Source organism: Arachis ipaensis, chromosome B01 (assembly GCF_000816755.2).
Source record: "Arachis ipaensis cultivar K30076 chromosome B01, Araip1.1, whole genome shotgun sequence".
NCBI classification, from domain to species: domain Eukaryota; kingdom Viridiplantae; phylum Streptophyta; class Magnoliopsida; order Fabales; family Fabaceae; genus Arachis; species Arachis ipaensis.
In genome coordinates, this window is record NC_029785.2 from 99578563 (window position 1) to 99584220 (window position 5658).

Below are 5658 nucleotides of genomic sequence, written 5' to 3' on the forward strand. Positions count from 1 at the left end.
ACCTTAAAATAAATCCTAGTTGCTAATATTTTACCGCACGGGATAAGTTACTCCAAAACGAACCTCTGACTAGTATTCAGCAAACAACTCATAAAGATTCCGAATCATCTTGCTTGTTTTTCAAGTAATCCGCTCCTCTCTACTCTGTTTTTAACTCCGAGTAACTAATCGCGATTAACTACGGATAAGCACGTCATTGTGAGGCTGATTGTGTTTTCTCGAAGTCACACCCATTCTTTCTCAATCTCAACTCATTCTCCTCTGATTTTTTTAGCTCCTTATACCACAATTAATTTAACCAAGACTCATATTTTTATTTAAGAAATTCTTGATCACAAAATTCATGAAACACTTTATACATTTTTACACAAAATGGCGGAGTTTTAGAGAGAAAAAGAAAGTAAATTCCTGTACTTCTTCTCTGTGTTTCAGCCTTTATTCCAACTTTTCTTCCATTGTTCTTCAAGTGTTCTTCAAGAATTCAAGCCATACAAACACAATTTCTTACCTGTTTTCACTAATTCCATTTTTCTGTTTTTTCAAAAGTAATCATGATGAATTTTTTATATCTTCTATAACTATAAAACTCCTCTTGAATTATATATGGAGCACGCCTAAAGAGCTAGAGAAACTCAAGCTTAAAGTGGCTAAATTTCATCACTTTTTATGACATTTTTCAGCCAAGAAAAAACTACACCGCCACCAGCAGTGTCCCTACCATTGTGTGAGTGTTTTCTGGTGTTTGAGAAGTCTAAGATCTGAATTAAATAAGAGGTAAGGGTTAGGATTAGATAGAATATGTTTATGCTTGTTTCGATGTTTATATAATCCACTTTGTGGTAATTTTGTGTTCAATTTTGTAATCTGAAAATTCATTGGTGCTTTTTTATTTTTTGCTTTGTTATTTGAGTGATATATGAAGCTTATTTACCTCTAAAAATGATATGAAATAGCCAAAAATATTTAGAGCCCTTGGGGTTTAAATTTTAAGCCTTAAAAGTCACTAAAAGTGGACTCTGGCCATCAAACCTATACTTCTAGAAATTTCTGTCCCTGATGACCTGAGGAGTGACGTGTTAAAGAGTTAAAAAGAAGTTAGAAAAATAGTATTAATCTTATGGAACAAGTGTGTAAAAGTAAAAAGGGTATTTAGTTATTTTCGAATAAAAAGAGGGCCAAAATATAATTTAAGTAAGAATGTACTAGTTTTAGAGGTAAAATAGTAATTATATAAATTAGTTAGGTCAAAATTATAATTAAAACCCTAAGAAAAACTTTAGTAAAAGTTAAGAGTAAAAGTGCAACATATCGTAACTAAACAAGTAAATAAAATAATAAAAGGTAAAATAGTCATTTAGGTTTCTACAGGTAAAATTGACATTTATTGAAAATATTAAGGGTGATTTGGTCATAAAAAATTCTAGGATCAATTCGGTAAAGTTTTGACAGAATATTCTATTAAACAAACTGAATATACCTAACACTTTACTGAATATTCTGTATAGTTTAATAGAATATTCTATTAATTTCAATATTTTTGTCACGGTAAGGACTTACAAAATTTGATATAGTATAGGGACCTAATTGAAAATTCGGTGAAATTATAGGGACCGACAGAGTAATTAAACCTAAAATTAAACAAAAAAAACTAGAGAATTTAGAGGTAAAATGGTAACTTTATATTTTAAGTAAAATATAAAAATAGTTAATTAACTTAATGAAGGGTAAAAGGGTATTTTAGAAAAGGTACGAGGGTAAAATAGTAAAGTAACACTATTAGTGGTGAAAGAGATTAAAACCTAAAGAAAATGATAAAGAGAGAAGTTATATACAAAAGGACAAATTGAAAATATATAAAAGTACCAAGGGTAAAATAATAAATAGGACAAAGACTGAGAGATTTAAAGAGAAGAAACCGGGCACAAGTTTTTATAAAAAGGAAGGACAGAAAAGTCCTTTAGAGATAAAGTTTATTGAAAAATGCCGTGAAAAAAGAAACTGCAAGCCCATATAAAGCAGGCATAAGGAGCTAGAGAAACTCAAGCTTAAAGTGGCTAAATTTCATAACTTTTTGTTACACTTTTTGACCAAGAAAAACTGCACCACCCCCAGCCGTGTTCCTGTCTTTGTGTGAGTGAAAAATTGCACCATCACCAGCCGTGTTCCTGTCTTTATGTGAGTGTTTTCTGGTATTTGAGAGGTCTAAGAATCGAACTAAAATCTGTTTGTTCTTATTTCGGTGTTCATATAATCCACTTTGTTTGGTGATTTTGTGTTCAATTTTGTAATCTAAAAATTCATTGATGCTTTTCTATTTTTGGCTTGTTATTTGAGTAATATATGAAGCTTATTTATCTCTGAAAATTATATGGAACAACGAAAAATATTTAAAGCACTTAGAGTTTAAGTTTCAAGTTTTAAAAGTCACCAAAAGTGAATAGAAATGTAAACCTGTACTTCTTAAAAATTCAGTCCCTGAAGACCTCAAAAGTGAATTGTTAAAGAGTTAAAAAAAAAGAAAAATAGTTTTAATCATATGGAACAGAAGTGTAAAAGAAAAAAGGGTGTTGTGGTCATTTTCAAAAAAAAAGAAGACTAAAAATATAATTTATGCAAGATATAATTCAAATTCTGAATTTAATAGTTCTAGGGATAAAATAGTAATTATATAAATTATTTGGTTCAAAATTATAATTAAAATAAAATTTTGGACCTAAATAAAAGTTTTAGTAAAAGTTAGGAATAAAAATGCAACATATGGTAACTAAACAAGTAAATAAAATAATAAAGGGTAAAATAGTCTTTCAGGTTTATAAGGATCAAATTGGTATTTATTAAAAAATATTAAGGGTGATTTGGTCATAGAAAAATTCTAGGATTAATTCGGTAAAGTTTTAACACAAAATAAAATCAAACGAAAAAATTAGAACACTTGGGGATAAATTGATAATTTTAGGCTTAAAATGAAATATAAAAATGGTTAATTAACTTAATGAAGTGTAAAAAAGTCTTTTAAAAAAGATATGAGGGTAAAATGGTAAAGTAATATCATTAGTGGTGAAAACGTCACTAAAAGCCTAAAGAAAATGGTAAAAAGAGAAGTTATATGCAAAAAGGCAAAATTAAAATATATAAAAATATCAAGGACAAAATAGTAAATGTGACAAAGGCTGAGAGATTTAAAGAGAAGAGACCGAGCACAAGTTTTTACAAAAAGAAAGGGTAGAGAAGTCCCTTAGAAATAAAGTTCATTGAAAAGTGCCACAGAAAAAGAAACTGTAAATCTCAAGGTGTTAGAGATTACCTGGTATAGCGAACTTCCACCCTGCCTAGCCAGAGACTATATGATGGTGGGACACCCATCAGAATGCACAATGTTCCTCCAACTGTTAGCATACTATGGCATCAAGCCCTGCGACGATTGCTGGTTGCCAGAATGTACGTGGCTTTGTCCATTAGGCATATATACAAAACTTACGCAGTTGGAAAAATCATATTCAGGCTTAGTCCCGGGTAACGTCGGGTTGTGGGTAGTTGACGGAGGAAAAATGTCAGTAAAGATTTTCATAAAAATGTTGCGTTACAAGTATAGTTCTAAACCAACAAATTTTCCTCAGTCAATGTTCAATTTGTTTGTTACTTAAGCAAACTCAATAAAATTAACCGAAGTATTTAAACCTCGGGTCGTCTTTCAAGGAATTGCAGGGAAGTGTAGTTTATTATTTGTTATGGGAAAGTATATTTTTGGGGTTTTTGAAATAAGGAACAAGAAAGAAAAATGGCGAGAAAATAAACTAATAATTAAGGAAGCTCTTAGCAAGGAAAGAGAATTAGAAGTCCTATCCTCATTATCATCGTCAATTGTGATGGTAAAAGTGAATTGCCTTCACTTAGTTAACCTCTAACCAATGGAGGAAGGTCAAGTGCATAAAATCAACTTGAGTTCACAAGTCCTAGTCAACTCATAGTGAGAGACTAGCTTTGGTGAAGTTTAAGCTAACTGGCAATCTTCAATCACCAATCAACAAAAGACTTTTGATAACTTAAAAGTCTCTAATTAATCAATCCAAGTCAATAACATAAAAATCTAATTTAAAACCCAACCAAGCATTTTATCAAACACTTGGAAGGCATAAAATAAAAACATAGAAAACTAACAAGATATAGCAAAATCTAAGACTAACAATTACAAGAGGAAACAATAACAATAAATTAAAGAAAACAATCATAAACATGGAAACATAACTTGCATTAATATGGATTAAAGGAAACAAGAAGAATACACAAACTAAATTGGCAACATAAAGAAATCAACGAGAGAAATAGATCAACTAAAGTATTAGAACAAATAAAAGTAGAAGAGAAACTAAATTAAAGTAAGGTAGAGATCTGAATTTGAGAAGGAACAAGACTAAAAACCCTAAAACCTAGAGAGAGGCTAAAATTGTGTGAATGAAAATTAGTCTCGCTTCCAGCTCCAGTCTGTAGCCTCTAATATGTATTTTCGGGCCTGAAACTGGGTAAAAAGCAGCCCAGAAATCGTTCCCAATGAATTCTGTTTAATGCAGCACGTGATGCTCGTCACGCATATGCATCAACCACGCATACGCGTTGCTGGACTTTTCACTGGCCATGCATAGGCGTCAACCACGCGTGCACATTGTATGTCTACTGCACCAGTCACGCGTACGCGTCGTCCATGTGTACGCATCACTGCCAGCTTCTCAAAACCTTAATTTCTTGTGTTCCTTCCACTTTTGCATGCCTCCTTTTCCATCCTCTAAGTTATTTCTGCCCTATAAAACCTGAAAACACTTAACAAACATATCTTGGCATCGATGGTAATAAAAGAGGATTAAAAATTAGCAAATTTAAGGCCAAAGAAGCATGTTTTCAATCATAGCACAAAATTAGGAAGGATATGTAAAACCATGCAATTTATATGAATAAGTGTATGAATAATTGATAAAATCCACTCAATTCAATACAAAATAAACCGTAAAATAGTGGCTCATCAGTAGTAAATGACACATGAGCTCATAGCTTACATAGGACCAGGCATATATCATACTTGGTTGTTGTATTTCTTTGTGATTGTGATTTATCTCTGTTTCCTATATTCTATGCTTGTTTACTATTCTACTATATACTTTTTCTTGTACTTGTTTTCGTTACTTATTGACACAACTGCGTGAACTCTTAGATTCAAGCTGCGGAACCCCTTAGTTTCCTGCTTAGTACCCTACTGGGAACCTTTGATTCTCACTCCCTTACTTTCTCCCGTTTCACAGATGGGAACCAGCGTGATCTTCTTTGAAATTCCCGCATTTGGACAAGCTAGCAACAACATTACAGGTGTATCTAATGGCTCTCTCCTTGCTTTAGCACAATGTTTTCTCAACTACCAAGATATCCATGAGCAGCAGCAATAATAATAGTTGTAGTAGTAGTGGTCTTTGCCCTCACTCTACATAGACTTTTAGAGGGGTAGTTGCTTTTGTAAATATCTATATATGTAAATTAGAACAAATTCCAGACTAGTGTGACTCTTGTAAGTCAAGGCTTGTTAGTATAAATAATAGAATCTGTAAATATTTACATGAATAAGCAGTGATTTAACCCTATGTGCACTATGATGTACTAGATGAGCCTTCAAGC